The following is a 17480-nucleotide window of genomic DNA, read 5'->3' as shown; positions in this document are numbered from 1 at the left end:
CTTTCTCTCTGCTGAAAAATTTACCCATTTTGGGAGAATAAGTGGATTTACTCATTTAAATGGTAGATCCACTTATTCTCTCAAAATAGGTAAATTTTTCAACAGAAGAAAAAGATAACAAAAAAATACCCATTAATGAGTAAACGATTTTACCGGAATGCTGTGAGGCCGTCTTCAGTCTCATTGACTCGAATTACCGGGGTCTACGGTATTGGATTAAAAAAATCATAGAAATTTTTGCTCGGGATACCTCAAAATCGCAATCGCGGCCCAACTTGCGTTGGTGTGCGTGTGCGTGATGAGCAAAACACAAGAGAAAAAGGAGAGAATTGCATGCATTCGCCCGCGAGAGCACTCCCGTCAAAATTTTCAGCCATATTGAACAAAAGTTTGGCATTTGAAGTCGAAAGTGCGAAAGCATCGTCGTATCGGAGAGGAGTTTTGTGTTCGCGACGTTCCCGTGTGTAGAAAATTTACTTTTGCTGCAAATGCCAGAATAAAGGCAGGAACACTCAGCCTACGTAATAAATGGAGTACAGTGGAGTTTGCTGGGGCCCCACTCGACGAGTGATTTGATTTGCTGTTCCTCGAGACGGGAATTTCGGCGTTGGCAACAGCAAGAAGGCAAACAGAAAGAGAAAAAGGTGCGAACGAAGAAAAATCGGTCGTCGGGTCGGTCGGTTGGACTGCGCCGCGGCTTACTGCGATGTAGTGTGTCCATTCCTCGAACAAAAAGTTGTCCATCTCCGTCGCCTCAGTCGATCGTCGTAGTCGCCGTCGAAAAAATCTTGTCCAACAAGAAGTGCTGGCCATCGCCGTCGTAGTCGTGCGGGGTTCGCGAGTGCGATTACCCTACTCCCCCTCATCAACCCACAAACACGGGAGTAGTACAGCGCGAATGCCAGTGTTGCGTTGTGTGCGTGTGTGTGCTTGTGCATTTTGTGGTGCGCTGCTGGGACTTCGCCGTCGCCGCAGCTCGTCATCCGGAGGAGCGCCTACTGCTCTTCTGGAAGACGGTCTTTCTCGTTTCTGACAGCTCCATGGCCAAAAAGTTCGTAAGAAGTAGGCCAGCGTTGTCAGATTGATTGTCGGTGGATTACTACTAACAGTGGTCAGTTTAGGTTTATTTTGTGAAGGTGATTTCAGGAAATGTTTTGATAATTTAATGTTAAAAAAAAATCTTGATCAAACACAAATCGTCAGCTGGACACTACCTTAAAGATTTGATCAGGCAGTCGACCGCTTTCCTTTGTAGATTTTTCGTTCATTTTTGTAATTTATTTATTGTCATAACGGAAGCCTACCCATATTTTAGGTAAAGGAAGATTTTTGTCAAAATTTTGAGGATTTGCATCAATGAGAATAGTATTGAGATTCTCGCAGCATATTCATTACAAATTTATAAAAACTTAAAAAATACAATTATTATTACTAGCAAACGTAAACATGGTAATTGATCCTTTTGTCAGGTCTTCTTCTTCTTATTGTCATTACATCCCTTACTGGGACATTGCCAAATCGCTGCTTAGTGCTTAGTGTTTATTCAGCACTTCCACAGTTATTAACCGCGAGGTTTCTAAACCGTTACCATTTTTGCATTCTTATATCATGAGGGCGAGGCTAACACGATGATATTTTTATGCGTAGGGAAGTCGAAACAATTTTCAAACCGAAAATTGTCTAGACCGGCAGCGGGAATCGATCCCAGCCACCCTCAGCGTGATCTTGCTTCATAGCCGCGCATATTACCGCTAGGCTAAGGAGAGCCCCAGGTCATGTCATATCAGTCAACACTCATGCTTTTATAGAAACATTAAGTAGGTTTCGTATTACGGTAACACGATCCTGAAAACCATCTTCTTGAGTCTTGATTTTGCAATCGAAGTCTCTTGGAGAACGAGAAAAAATTATAATAAGGCATAATGTAATTAGTCGTATACGGAACCAGATATTCAATAATCTTTTGGCATGATGTTCCACATGTTTTAAAATTCCAAGACAAATCGATCTTGCAAATTAGTCAACGCATTCGTGAGTTAAATGGCTACAAAGTCTTCTTTTTGGGTAAATAAATTGTTGATGAAAGTATTTAGACATACGTTAAAGTTTTCTTAAAGTTCTGTAACTACATATCATGGATGTAATTATGAAATTACTTAGATGTATTTATATTAATCTAAGAATCTGATTAATTCCTACATAATTATTCATCTAACTCTCCAGTATACAGTGCGAGATAGTTAATTGAATTATTCTTTTATTTTATCATTAGCAGTTTCTTTGTAATAATATACAAAGTAGTAAAGAAGTAGTATATTTTATCATATACATAATAAACATATTTACCAACAATATTAAGCATTTTTAATCAAACCCACTTATATATAAAAAATCTTCATGCCTGACGTATCCTAACGGAACTATTAAATCTGCACTTTTGCCTCTAATTTCTAAATGCAGAATTTCTAACTAACCAATTCGAGTTCTGCAATACCAATATGTACAGTAATAATCCGATTGTATCACCCCTTGGTTAAATTAGTGGTGATAAAATAGCAAATGTGACAGATTCAGAAAAAAATATCTATTTATATTTTCAACTTTTTAATTTGTTTCACAAGTATAAATCATTTTCTGCCTTGGTAAGGCCAAATACGTAAATGGAACCCATAATTTCTTGTCGAAAAGGCTTACAAAATTCTTGACAGATATTCAGAAATTATTCGTAATAATTCACAGGCAGTAAAAGCTATTTAATAAAAATCATTGTTTTTTGCGGTATTATTTACAAAAATGAAAATATTTTTTGGGGTGACAAAGTTGGGTCGAAAACGTGATAAAAACGATGAGTATCAAAATCTGGTTGATATTGTATTAACATATGCGATTTCTGCAATTCCAAATGATCATGTAAAATATGTTCTTTATATTTCTTATTCTATCATTCATCTATGTAGCATTGTTGTAAAGTATATGGTTTTTACCCCTTTCACTTTATGTCTGCAATTTAATTACTCCTTCATTGCATTAGATTTCCCACTGTCTCTAGTAAAGTCGGAAACAAGTGGCATATACAAAATTGTTGAGCACAGCTAAGTTTGATTGTTTAATAAGAAATTTTCCGTTCTATTCAGTGTTCAGTTTCTAATACGGTATTCTGGCAACCTTGTTCTAGTAGCAAAACTCACGGACCACCCGCCTGTGACAGCAAAGAAGAAACATTTTTACGACGAAGAACGTGAACCTTTCACATCACACTTAAGCCTAAAATTTAAATTTTTCTGTGACAGTCAGTGCATGCACCTAATAAATGGAGATTATAAATCTGTGCTGTGAACCCTTTACCGATATTCATTATCTATAGAGAAGCAGCGAAGAAAAAAAAACCCTTCCAAACACCCATTCAGTGTCAAGTGATTAACCCGTGCGGTAAGGATGAATTGGATTGTGAATGGTAGTGTATAATGCTGCCGAGGAGATTCCAATCCGCAACCAGAGTCGCCCCAGTCAGAGATTGTGTGTGATGTTGGTGTTTGATCAGTCGCGGTGCATTCATCGTCGTTGTTGTTGTGATTGGTCCTCCACGGAGAAGTGTCACGCAATACGAGCAGACAAGAAAAAAAACAACACTGTCACCTCTCCTTCCTTCGTTGAATATGCACATTCGGTGACCAGTGATCAGTCCAAGTGCGATCATCTTTCAGCATGTTCTGAAGCTGTAAGTGAATGGTGGTGTGCTGCTTGTACTAAGTAAAGCTTTGCGTTAGAGTGCTGAATGAGTGAGCACAGACCAGTGGAAGGGGATACCTTTTTTTCTTCGAAGAACATGGCAGCAATCGCACCGAGGAATTGTACGTAATCGTAGTGCTGGTAGAGCGAAACCAGGTTCTCTATGAAAAGTGCAGTGAAACAGTGGGCAAAGTCATACAACACACGGATACAGTGTTGTCAGACAAGGAGTCGGGTCTGATTCTTGATGGTAATAGATATCGTTCAAACTATTGAGTTGGTAACATGGAAACAGTTATAAAAATATTATAAATCATTGAAAAATACTAAAAATTTTGGGCACTATGAACAGTATTAAATAGCTACATGAAATAGACTGTAACAAAGGCAAACTACCAACAATCGAATCTATCTTATAACAAATCTGAAATCTGAATGTGAGAGGAACAACTCTATTATATGTATAGAGTAATCAGATAAATAAACTCTATAATCGTGTTGATGGATAATACAATCTTATGCTAAATGTTGCCTAAATAGTCTATTTTTCTTAAGTTTAGTTTGTCTGATTTGTATCACTTATTTTTGTAATAAGACTAAATACAACCAGTTTTTTTCTACGCGGTTGCAATTGGTTTTCATTGAATCTTATTCGATGAAATCAACGAATCATTGAATGGTCTTATTCGATTGAAATCAAACCGCGTAAAAAAACATGGGTGTACTTTAATTTTTTATTAGCTGTTCCTGTCTGGTTGATGAAATCTTCCAGAGTATTCTCACATTACCGTGATAAACTTATTTTTGAAAAATGGAAAATCACGTTAACAAAGTTTCGAAAAAAAAATCTCACATTGTGATATAAAGCTTTTGAATGAATAGAAATTACAGTAGCGCATCTAGAACGACAATTTAAAAATCTGCTCTATACAGAGGTTGGATAACAAAGTTGAGATATACAAACTTTTGCCAAGTATCAAATAAGCCTAACTTTGCAAAAAAAAAAACGGAATCATCGCACGTAAAAATTCCTCTACGTTTTCTGTTCGGAGACAGGGACGCTCCGGGTACTTCGAAGATAGTTGAAAATACATTTCCTCCTTCGCCTTTTACATGACACTACATTTCACAAGTCATGACAGGAACTTTCAAAAATTTTTATGCTTTTTCCAGGAACTAGATGAACTAATATTCCTCCTTCCAATTCCATCAATATTCTCAATTTACAATGTTCTAATTCATTGGATTACCTTTATTTAACTTAATTTCTTGCATTAAGCAATATATCCATTACCGCCATCGGGGGTGACAATGGGTCTTTTTTTTTTCTTCCTAAGCAATGGAGGGGAAATCTGCTCAACAGACATCCTGGGTTGTCCAGGAAGTGCGGGGTTAGGGACCACCTCCAACAGCAAACGAGGGAGGCAGGACTACATCCCCGATCCGCTAAACCGTTTCCATTGCTGTCAAGCCCATCGTCCCTTCGGTACAACCAGAAAGTAATGCTTCAAAGGGGGGCCAGCGCACAACGCACCCTCGAGGTTAGCTGCGTGTCCTTGCAGCATCGAACATCGTGACTCGCTTTATTAGAAGAACACCATGGTATCGTGTCAGCGCATTGCCAGCTTTCCAGGTGGTCTTACCACGCCCTATGTCCTCGGAAGGTGGGAAGGGTCGACTTCGCGCCTGCTTCCCTCTGCACGACTGGCATCAAGAATGATGATGCCGCGACCACCCCAAATTGACCTCTCTGCGATAGGGCCGACACACAGAGGGAGTTGCCGACGCGGTGCTTACGACTGCTCCAGCCTTGACCAGGACCCCTTTCCGTCCTCGGGCTCGGAATCCATTGACCGACGCCGCGAAAACGATGATATCATGTTGTTCTTCGCGCGGCCACTTGTTCGATAAACGGATCGAGTTCGACCCATGATGCCGACTCCGAACCCTTGGACCACCTCTTATTTGCGCCTGAACTAGCCATCCTTAAGTCCACGCGCCACCTTCTGTGTAGCTCCGAGACGATTTGGGCGATAGCCGATAAAACGGCGTTCCAGCCAACTTCATTTTTACACATCCTCCGAACTAGGTTGTCCGGGGTAGTGTCCAGACCACATGTGGCAAGCATGTGGTCACGCATTGCGCGAAAACGTGGGCACACGAACAACACGTGTTCTGCCGTTTCCTCTAAACCTGCGCACACCGGACACTTGGGCGAGGCCGAGCAAGCCAGCTGCGTTACTTGCACTGGAATTTTGCAGGACGCTTAAACGCCGGGCACTTCGAACCTCCCCCCCCCCCCATGGGGTGCTTGCTGTTCACAGCTTTGTTGGAACAAAGCAAACAATTGGGAGGCTTCGTGCAGCATTGTGCCTTATGACCCTCCATTCCGCAGCGTCGGCAGAGTTTGCTTCTGTTAGGGCCGTTGCAGTCCCATTGCTTGGTTCCAGGCACTTGAAGCAAACTTCGGGTTTAACGTATATGCCCACAGGGCACACCGACCATCCCACCTTGACGCTCCCTAACTTGACTACCTTGGAGGCATCCGCTGCAGATAGCCGAACCAATGCTACCTGCGTCCCTGCCTGACCTTTCCGTAGCCGAACGGCTGCGATGGGCGTCTCCACTTCACACTGTCGCCGCAGTGCCGTGACGAGCTCTTCGACTTCGGTGATCTAGTCCAGGTCTTCAACCCTTAGATTCACCTCCGTCGTGAGTGCCCTCACCTTGACCGTCTCGCTTAGGGCTTCCTCCGCCAACTTCTTGTAGGCGGCGCCCTTTTGCGAGACTTCAGCTCGAAGATCATCTCGCTCGTCCGGGTACGTCTTATTCGACGTACGTCGTCGCCAAGTTCACCGAGCTTGACGTCACTCCTCATCGTTTTCAAGACGTCCGAGTACTTAGCCTCGTCCGTCTTGATGACTAGGGCATCGCCCCTGGAGCGTTTGGCGCCTACCCTAGACTTCTTGCTACTCTCATTCGCCTGGACCTTCTTTTCGGCCCTTGATGTCTTCGGTTTCCTCTTGTTCTTGACCTGGGTCCAGGAGGCGTCATCCCCCTCTTCCCTGGAGAACTCTCAGCCTGCCGTAACCCCTTACCACCGTCTTTCCTGGGTGGACGAACCTTTCCAGGTCCTTCCTCCCCCGGTTTGGAGGTACCTGGCCGGGTTCAGCTTTCCAGCCCCACTACCCTTGTTCGGGGTAGTAACCCTCCGCGTTTTGGAGCGGCGCCCAGGGAGCTCATCCCCTGGAGACTGTCTCCCCCGTTTTTGTGTATGCTCCGTAGGATCACTTGACTTGAGCCTCAGTCTGGGTAGACTTTGGCACCACCGTCTTCGCTGGCACGCCCTCGGTCGATTCGACCTTGCCCGAGTCCGCGAATCCTTGGGCCTCAGTCTGAGTAGACCTCGACTCCACGGATTTCACGGGTTTGCACTTGGCCGTCCCGACCGCCCTCTGCAGCTTGGCGTCCAACATCGACTTTCGAAGTTTCAGCAAGCTCCCCTTGAGGTCCTTACTGATATTATGCTTCGATGACGCAAAGTCGTCCAGCTGTTCCGTCGCCACCTCGAAGGCCGAAAGTCCATCGCGTTTGCGGTTCATTGCGCTCACAAGCCATGGGCCGTCCATAACCACTACTGGCGTAGCCGGGGAGAAGGTTAAGTGACCCACGCTGGCGCTGCGCATCGAGCTGCCGACTATTGCCTCTGATCCCTAAGCGGAGACCTGAACAACCCACCTCTTTTTTTTTTTTTTTTTACAAGGGAGAATGCATTTACACACTAACCCAGTACACGTGCATTGTAGTTGCCAAACTACCACACGGAAGTGTACTGGAGTGTCGGACTCGACCATACCGGTAATACCGACTAAACTCCCTTGGGCTCCACCATCGTTTCCCCCAGGAACTACCTCGCAGTACTACTTCTGGGGGGATGGCAGTACTAAGCGTACTCGCTCATTATCGCTCACTCAGGCACTCGTCCCATGCGAGACTGACTTGGGTGCTCGCACACCATTCACTCCATTTGAGTCTTACTTGGATGCTCTCCCGGGCGCTCCGCTGCCATGCCTCGAGGTGTCAATAGCGGTAACTGCCTGGGCCTACAGATATTACGCTACGACACTCCTGTCTCAGCACGAGCAGATCAATCACACCACTGCCGAAGCAGACCACACGCTACCCTGCCGAAGCAGGGACACTCCCCATGCACCATGTTTTACTTCCTTCTCAAGAGCCGCGTATCGTTGACGGGCTAAGACTTTGGCTCCTCTGGTTTTCGATCGCTCTATCGCGGCTTTGGCTTCTCTTCGCTCCTCTATCTTCCTCCAGGTCTCATCGGTGATCCATTGTTTTCTCTGGGTGCGCAGTTCGCCCAGATTGTTCTCGCTGGTGGCGATGAAGGCATTCTTGATGGCGGTCCATTGGTCTTCCACGCTGCCACCTTCCGGAATATCTGCAGCACGCGTCTCCAGTTCTTCAACGAAGGACCGTTTCACCGTGGCATCTTCCAGTCGGCGTGTGTTGAATCGTCGTCCAACTCTTTCCTCCTGCCGAGTGCCGACGAATCCGCGCAATGCGCAGGCGTATTTCGCCGATGAGGAGGTGATGATCAGACGCGATATCGGCACTACGTTTATTCCGTACATCAAGAAGGCTCCGTTTCCATTTTCGGCTGATGCAGATGTGGTCGATTTGATTTTCTGTAAAGCCGTCACGGGAGACCCACGTAACCTTGTGAACCGGCCGATGAGGGAAGAGCGATCCCCCAATCACCATGTTGTTATTACCACAAAATTCTGCGAACAGCTCTCCGTTTTCGCTCATTTCGCCGAGACCATGGCGTCCCATAATGCGCTCATGGTTCGAGTTGTCGGATCCGATCTTCGCATTATAGTCGCCCAAACAGATCTTAATATCACCCTTCGGAATTCTATCTACGACGGCATTGAGTTGACTGTAGAAGTTCTCTTTGTCTTGCAGATCGGCTGCATCGGTTGGCGCATAACATTGGATTATAGTAAGGTTTCGGACCCGTGTTCTAAATCTGGCAACGATTATCCTTTCACTTATAGGTTCCCACTTCATAAGCGCAGAGTGTGCCTGAGCGCTTAGTAAGAAGCCAACTCCGCGATGCCGGGTAGTGTGTTCACCTCGTAAACCAGAGTATAGCAGAACTTGTCCCGACGGCGTTCTGTGTTCTCCAAAGTTTGGCCAACGGACTTCACTCAGTCCCAGGATCTCAAGCTTCATGCGGCGTGCCTCATTGGCAAGTTGTGCCAATTTACCCTGCTGGGCTAGGGTTGAAACGTTCCATGTTCCTATTCGTGTCCGTTGTTTCGCGCTAAGAGTCGTCGCCGTAAAATCAGTCCGTATTCTTTCATTATCGGATTCTCGAACAAATTGATGTTTCGGGAACAGTAGGTTGTTGGCCCAAGGTTCCCTATCCACCGGGGTGGGGCTGCCATCTTAGGTATAGCTTCCGGGGAATAGCATTTCATACTCAGTCGCTGGATGCCAGAACAGACGCTGTTGGAGCCGCACCTCGTTTGTGAACAGACGCTCGGTCAGTTGGGTCAAATTTGTTTAACCCTTAAAGGCGCAAGGTGATTTTTTTAGAAATCGTCGGAAATATTTTTAACGTAAATAACCATTGAAATTATTAACATTGGACGTATTTTCGGTTTGTTGTTTTAAAACAACATTGCGCATTTAAGGGTTAAAGTCCCACCCAACACCAGGACTAGGCTAGTGCGCTTTGAGCGGCACACGGTCGCTTTGATAGGGCCTGCTTGGGGACACATGCAGCTTTTTATAGAAGTTCAACAGAGCCCATTGTCGAACCCCACCACATCCTAGACAGACCCCACGGGACGCACCCTCTCACTCTAGCTGATGTCAGAAGGACAACAGTGCCCAGGCTGCACTACCAGCTAAGTACGCAACCCTTAGCTGGCGGTCAATTGTCATCGGAAGACCCGTGGAAGCGTGAGTATTGGAACTTGTGAGGACCAGAGCTATGTTAGGCGCCCCTTCCCGGATGTCAACTCACCATTTCGCAGCCCTTTTTTTTCTTATGAATGCTTGATTGAATGTCTTGAATGTCTCATTTCTTCAATTTCCTATTCCTATTTCAATAAAACAATCCAGAACAAAACCCTTACCTATTTCTGAAGAAATTCCTACGCAAATATTCTACCTATAAAGAAATTTCCAAAGGAAATTCCTATTTTTCCCCTGAGGAATTTTGAAAGGATTTTCGAAAGAATTTAAAAAATAATTTCCACAGGAAGAAGTTTCTAAAGGGAAATGTGTTTCTAAAAGGCAAAAGTTTAAGAGATCTAGAAACTAAATAGAAGATATGTCGAAAATATGTTCGGATCAATGAAAAATTAACCTTTTTTGGACATGCCTCAGAATACTGTTTTCAATGTTTTGCTCCAGGTCTGAAACTGCTTCAATTAGGTTCTTGTTGACTTATAACAACATCATTCACATGTTTTTTTTAATCTATGTGCAAATAAAATTACAGCTTTTGAAAGTTGAAGCCAATTTTACCATGTCGTCTTGGTTTTGGGGTAATCCAGCCCGAATGGGTAAATACATGAAAATATTCTTAATAATGGCTATATTTTATAAGAAACAATCGTAGGAGATACTTTATGAATAGTTTCTTTTTGCAATAAAATTTAAATGTTGCATGTTTTATATAGTTTTGTGTGATATAAAAGCAAAATTCAGCTAGGTGGTCCAAAATATGAGCCCGGTCCAAAATACAGCCGTTACCCTGCTGCTTGTTTGTTTGTTACTGACACTTTACACCCGAGGGGTGTATTCGTGTAAAAAAAGACTGGTCTCCCCGTAAGTCACGCTCTAGAATCGTAAGTAAACTTCAAGCAAGTATTTATTTTACAGCAGATACCTTGCACGCGTTCCTAACCTGAAAGTACGACTCACGAAAGATAATTAATCGAATGGTGTTTTCTTTGCAATAAGTACTCCATGCAAAAACTAAGTGCGTGATTTATCTTGTTTCGGGCAGCAGAACGATCGCGCGATCTGCCGAAATATTGTGTTCTGCATTGCGCGGCCGGTAATAAAGTTAATCAGTTCAGTGCGTGATTTCTCGTGTTTCAGATTCTCCAGTAAGCAGAGCGATCGGCCGGTCGTCGAAATTTAGTTTTGCTTTGTGCGAAAAGCAAAACGATCGGCCGGTCACCGAAATTTTGTTCTGCTTTGTGCGGGTGAGTAAGTTAATCAGAAAGTGAAAATTTAGTTCGCATACGATAGTTAAAATAATTAGCGTTTTCCGATTGTTTTTGTTTTAAATCAAACTACACGAAATACACGGCAGACCGTTTACCAAAACGAATCCTGCCACACTCCCTACCCCATATATCCAACATCCCAGTGATTTCTCGTGGAAGTGCAGATGACTCGTCGGTTTCTATCAAAGCGAGTATCACGTCAACAATTTCCTACCTATTCCTTAATTGACCTGCATTCGGACCAGGTCGGTGCTGGTATTGCTTATTTTTGGGTCACCAGTTCTTACACATTGAAGATGATGTTAGTCCCAAACTTCATCTGTTGGTTCTCTGTGTAATTACAGCTGACCTGGCAATAACGGAGTAGCAACCGTGGGTGGTCAATCATGCTCATGCTCATGCTCATCAGGGGCGTCTCGTGGACTTTTGCTACACCTGTTCTACTGGTAGCTGGTAGTATTACTTTGCTGGTAGATTACTTTTACGAAGTGTTTTACGGTGTAAGATCTACCAAACCGAGCCCTAACTTAATCCATTCTTCAAGCTAGGGAAATAAGTTGTGGTATTTCAAGGATTTATCGTATTTAGTCCTCTCTAACAATTGCAGTTTTTGAATTATAACAAAATTAATTTTACCCTGCACATTTTTGAAAGACTCAAATTCCTCTCGTTTGAGGCAAAATTGTATGCAGCGGAAACATATTTTCTAGCAATAAGTTATAAAACCAAGGCCCATCGACCTAGGCTGAACTAACTGCTGGAAAAAGTTCGAGTTAGGGTTCTATGGATGTACTAGCTCTTCATGAACTGGTAAACAATGGTAGTTCGAGGAACAGACGGAAATTCATGTTACTAAACAACTTCTCTAGATTGAAATGGTCTTGTAGATAGAGCTTAATCCCGGGTTTATAGCTTTACTGGTGATATTCTAGAAGCAAGACAAGGATGTGGCTAGGGATCCGATACATGGCCAATTAACAGTATTACTGTTCTGTTTTCTCAAGGAAAGATTTGATAAGGGGCGCGCCTTCAATGAGAATGCTCTCTGTGAAGGGTTTAAAAAGCGTGACCGTGTCATGTACTCTTGGGAAAAAAACAAGAACTGTATCGAAACCGATACTTCATTGCTTCTCAATAGTAATGGAGTAATTCGACATGCACTTAAACACTAATGATACGGGGAATGCTACAATAGATCTAATAACTGGTCGCAGTGGCTCACCCGAACAGGAAAAAATTAATCTCTTTTGTTACAAAAATGTTTTAAATTTAGATGCACTTAAAATTTGAAACTCTCGCAAATTGTCTAAAATCTAACTTGGTAACAGTTGGCAATACATTACTGGATATTTCTCAGAATAGAGATCTTCTAAATCGGCTCATTCCACCATTCAGGGTACACGGGACCCATCGCCGCTAATATTCAAACTCTCACGTATTTTGTTGCTATGAAAGAAATGTTATTAACCATTATTAGTATAATTGTTTGATGCGGCCTTAGATTGTGACGACCAATGATTCACATTTAAGCTGAAAAGTGAAAACTATACCTTTTTCTCTATGTTGATTGATTTTGAGTATTCGTAAAAAAGCATTATTTAATGTATCTTTTAAAAACGCAAACATTAATTTAATATTGTTCTTACGGTAGTTCAAAAAATCGAAAAAACACTTAATGCAAAAGAAATTGCTCTTGTAGCATTTCTTGATATTGAGGGCGCATTCGATAACGCTTCTTATTCGTCTATAGGGTCAGCAATGTTGAGGAGAAAATTCGACCCATGCATTGGTACCTGGGTACATGCTATGCTAGCTAATCGGAAAATCTCCTCTGAGCTTAGCGGTTCATACATCACTGTTAAAGCAACAAGGGGGTGTCCGCAAGGCGGAGTGCTTTCTCCTTTGTTGTGGTCACTGGTGGTGGATGAGCTTCTAGATAGCTTAGAGAGAATAGGCTTCGAAGTGGTTGGATATGCTGATGACGTTGTCATTATTGTACGAGGCAAATTCGAAAGTGTTATCGTGGAAAGAATGCAATCTGCCCTAAATCACACTTTTTCCTGGTGTCAAAAGTATCAACTAGGCATAAATCATACAAAAACTTCCATTATCCCTTTCACCAAACGGAGAAAGGTACAACTGAAACCCCTTTTCTTGAATCAAACACAATTAGTTTATTCAAGTGAAGTAAAATATCTAGGTGTCATACTCGACGCAAAGCTTAAATGGAACTCTCATCTCCAATCAGTTGTGCAGAAAGGTCTCAATACACTTTGGGTTTGTTCAAAAACCCTTGGTAAAAGATGGGGCCTAAAACCAAGTATGATCATGTGGATATATAAAACCATTGTCCGTCCAAGGACAACTTACGCTTCCCTTGTCTGGTGGCCTAAAACTAATGAGGCTGCTGCAAGGGCTAAGCTCAACAAAATCCAACGCACCGCTTGCATAGCCATCACTGGTGCAGTTCGTAGTACACCCACTTTGGCCCTAGACGCAATGCTTCACCTGCCCCGGTTAGATCAATTCATAAAGCTGGAAGCGGAAAAAGTGCTCTAAGGTTAAAGAGAACAAAAACACTGCTGTCAGGAGACCTTACGGGTCACCTCAGCATATTAAATGAATTTGCCATAAATCCCGCAATAGGAATTTGTAGTGACTGGATGGAAACGGTAGTCAATTATGACTTACCTTACGATGTGTTCATTCCTTCCCGCCAGGAGTGGGAAGGAGGTGGACCCAGCGTTCCAACAGGCTCTATAAATTTCTTCACAGATGGTTCGAAAATGAATAATCTGACAGGATCCGGAATCTATGGCCCTACAACAAAAATTTCTGTCCACTTAGGACAATGGCCCACAGTATTTCAGGCGGAAATATATGCAATATTAGAATGCGTGTTATTATGCCTGAGGAGAAAGTATAGATTTGCAAAAATATGTATTTTCTCTGACAGCCAAGCAACACTTAAGTCGCTTAATAACTACACTTGTAACTCAAAGCTAGTGTGGGAATGCATTCTGGCTTTGAAAAACTTATCCATACGCAATCGAGTCTACCTATATTGGATCCCAGGACATACGGGTCTAGAGGGAAACGAGATTGCTGATGAGCTAGCCAGGAATGGATCTAATGAAAGGTTCATTGGCCCTGAGCCCTTCTGCGGGATCTCAGACTGCTCTGTAAAAATGGAACTGAACAAATATATGGTCAGTCAAATCACATCAAACTGGAATGCACTTCCCCATACGAGCCAATCCAAAAGGCTCGTAACGATTAACAAGAAAACCCAACAACTATTAGGTCTCAACAAAGGGATCTCAACATCTACACCGGTCTAATAACTGGACACTGCCCCTGCAGATACCATCTACAAAAGATCGGAGCAATCCAAACCTCAAATTGCCGCTTCTGTGACGAGGAGAGAGAAACATCAGAACACATCCTCTGCTATTGCAGTGCACTCACCCAACGTAGGTTCAAAGTTCTCAGCAAGCCCTTTTTAGGGCCTGCTGACATATGGATCTTATCCCCCAAGGACGTGGTTGGCTTCATAAAGCTAGTCTCGCCAGAATGGGGGAGTCACATACTGTAACTCAGGATCTCTATTCATCAATAATAGATGGTCTTGAGTTCAGTCGATACCAAGGTATCTCAGTGACAAACATGTTACTGAGATAACTTGCGTATTTCACAGCAAAAGGGTATATCACAATAGTCCTAAAATCTGGACGCAGTGATCTTCACCCGACAAACGAGGAAAAAAAAATATTGTTCTTGATGCATTGCATATTCATCAGGAGAAAAAAGAAAAACAAACTATTGGAAACAGTCGGAGTATGAACGAAAGCGTGCGCGGTGCGCCCTTCGACAATGCACAGCCCGACACTCCGACTGAGTCTAACCGAAGGTGCGTCGCGTCGTTGATTGTTCTCGCAGCGCGTCGAACGGGTTTGACTCCTGCGCGCATAGCAGAAATTCGCATCTAAACGTGCTTGCTTCGCATGCGAAAGAGGATGATGTGAGGAAACGGGAAAGCTGACAACGCTCACGCTGGTTCCCTGCGCGCGGAGAACGAGTGAGCATACCAAGGAGGAAATTATTTCAAATCATTTGTCATGGCGCAAAACTTTAAATTTGACTTCTGGTAGCGCTGCTGTTGGTTCTTCGTTATGGAACGCACGACTGGCAAAAGCTTTCTATGTGATGGGGTGTGGTGTATCGGAGAAACACACATTTAGCTGCAATTTGACTGTACGCCAAGCATGTGGCGTTAACTTGATCTGCCTGCGAAATATTTTGTTTCGTTAGATATTAAACCAACAAATATTATGAAAAAATATTACGTGAAACTTTGTTCGCCCTAATGATTAATTGCTAGGAAATTAATTGTAAGTAAATTAAGTTTCTTACTTCTGAACTAAAAATAGTTACCTGTTCCATGAACAGGTAGAACGTATGGACGAAACGCCTCTGATGCTCATGTATGGGAAAAATCTTACATGGGGAAAGGGGGTTGAAAAACCCAGAAAAATTGCTTTCGTAATTAGTGTACGGCTCCTAAGAACTAAGAACAAAGTAGAAAACAAACGAGCCTGAAATGGAACCCACGACCTCGTGTTTATAAGGCAGAAGCGGTAGCCACTAGCGGTAGCTCGTCTTCGGAAATTTCAGTTAAGTATTTCGGCCGAAATTCTATATAAATCCAGTACACATTTCAAGCTTAGGTCTTCAATACCAATACTTAACTTGACATTGGCTGACTTAGACCTGAAAGCCACCCAACATCAGTTCTGACTTTAACAGAACTTTTGCCCAATATCGACAAGACATTTGTTGGATTTAAAATCTCCATTAACTGAATATTCTCCAATACCACGGGAGAGTTCTGAGGATCGTGTGAAAGTAACAACTTTAGTCTCCATAAGATGATGTCATCCCTGCATGAATGATCATAAAAGTTAATTATTTTTCGGACCCACTACTCAAATTAAAAATATTTCTCAAAGTTTAGGGTAAAGTGCCCAATAGTGGACTCCCAACCAATAGTGGACCCTCCAGCCATTTTTGCATTATTACAGCACAATGTAAACATTTTGCTATGAAACTCCATCGGAAGAACCTACCTTACAATCCTATGATTTGATTACATGCATTGGAAATGCTATGGAAAGTAAAATTAAATGATTTTTTACAATTCTATAAAAAATAAACACGAGAGTGTCCATTATAGGAATATTTTGAGGGGTCCATAATAGGGAAGAAGAACGTCCCGAAACGGAACATAAAAATCAAATGAAGTGTCGACTATAGGGAAGCAAATTCATATTATGGACCCCCAGGGGGTCTACTATAGGGCGAATTCAGTCAGACTTTAAAATGTTAATTTCAACGAATAACGTCGTGTATTTGAGTGTTTTATATATGTATCGTGAAGATGAGATGCAGAACTTGGTATTAGATATCAAGCAAAATTAACATGTTGAAAATTTCTACTCCTTATTGGGCATTTTACCCTTCGTTATTTCGGGGGAAAATGAACGATATATCGAGGGACGTTATATCGAGTGTACATATCGAAGAACTAACTAAAAACCCATTACGATAATGTGGAATCTGATTGTTTTTGTAACGACTTGATTTTTTAACAAGAATGATACTATGAAGTAATCAGATAAAATAATTTTGGCCCAGATTGATCATATTGAAGCCCATTTTTCCTCGTTGCAAAAAATAGTGCATGCAACTGGTTGCACTGGTTGGTTGGTCGATTTTTTCAGCACTCTTAGGGCCAATTTCTTCACCTTCGCTTAACTCTTAAGCGGTGCTTACCCATACGTTTAAACCTGGTTTAAGGCCTAAGCGGAGGTGAAGAAATCGGCCCTTAGTATTCATCCAACTCGGACAGCTTCGTTGGATGGTCAAATACAACCCAAACAATTGAATTTCTCGATAAATATCGGTCGAAAGCAGCCCTGGTGTGCGCCAACCTGTCCTACACCACCCACCACCCTCCAAAAAGGGGATAGTGGCCGCTCCCGGTCGCGGCGAATGGTCTCTCCAGATCACTTGTTTTCTGCTGCTGCTGCTGCTGCTGCCACTGCCATGGTATCAGGCGACAGCAAAGACTCTCCATCCACATCGCTCGCGCTCTTCTCTCCATCGTCGTCGTCGTCGTCGCCGTAGTCGTCTTAGTCTTGGCAGTGCTCTCGACTCAGCGACTCGGCGAACAATTCGGTGTTCCTGGATGAGTGATGGATACTTCAATCGACCTGCCAGGATATTGTGTCGTTTTATCCTGCACAATGGACGATAGTGACCGGAAATTAGTGATCCCAGGACGCGTGAGTGGTCGCTGTCGGTAGAAACAGTGCAGTTTTCCACCGGTACGACCTGCAAAGGGCATTCAATTGCAAAGTGAAAAAGCCTAGTTTCCTAAAGTGTCTTGTGTGAAAATTTTTGGGAGCGGCAGGAAGGAATATT

General features: G+C 43.0%; 1 protein-coding gene across 11 annotated transcripts in view; it reads left to right on the top strand.

Moving 5' to 3' along the window:
- Nucleotides 1–377: 377 nt before the first annotated feature.
- The window catches only part of LOC134209758 (guanine nucleotide-binding protein G(q) subunit alpha), a 94984-nt gene continuing 77881 nt past the window's right edge, over nucleotides 378–17480 (top strand). For 5 of the 11 annotated variants that reach the window (XR_009978778.1, XM_062685796.1, XM_062685795.1 and 2 more), the window contains exon 1: nucleotides 379–644. The gene's annotated coding sequence lies outside the window, so the exon portion shown is untranslated. Of the gene's footprint in view, nucleotides 645–685; nucleotides 709–17228; nucleotides 17384–17480 lie in introns of those variants that run through there. The other 6 variants (XM_062685784.1, XM_062685797.1, XM_062685794.1 and 3 more) reach the window with 5 other exon arrangements.

The sequence above is a fragment of the Armigeres subalbatus genome, chromosome 2 (assembly GCF_024139115.2).
Source record: "Armigeres subalbatus isolate Guangzhou_Male chromosome 2, GZ_Asu_2, whole genome shotgun sequence".
Taxonomy (NCBI): domain Eukaryota; kingdom Metazoa; phylum Arthropoda; class Insecta; order Diptera; family Culicidae; genus Armigeres; species Armigeres subalbatus.
Note: the sequence above shows the minus strand (reverse complement) of the source record. Positions and strands in the feature narration are given on the sequence as shown.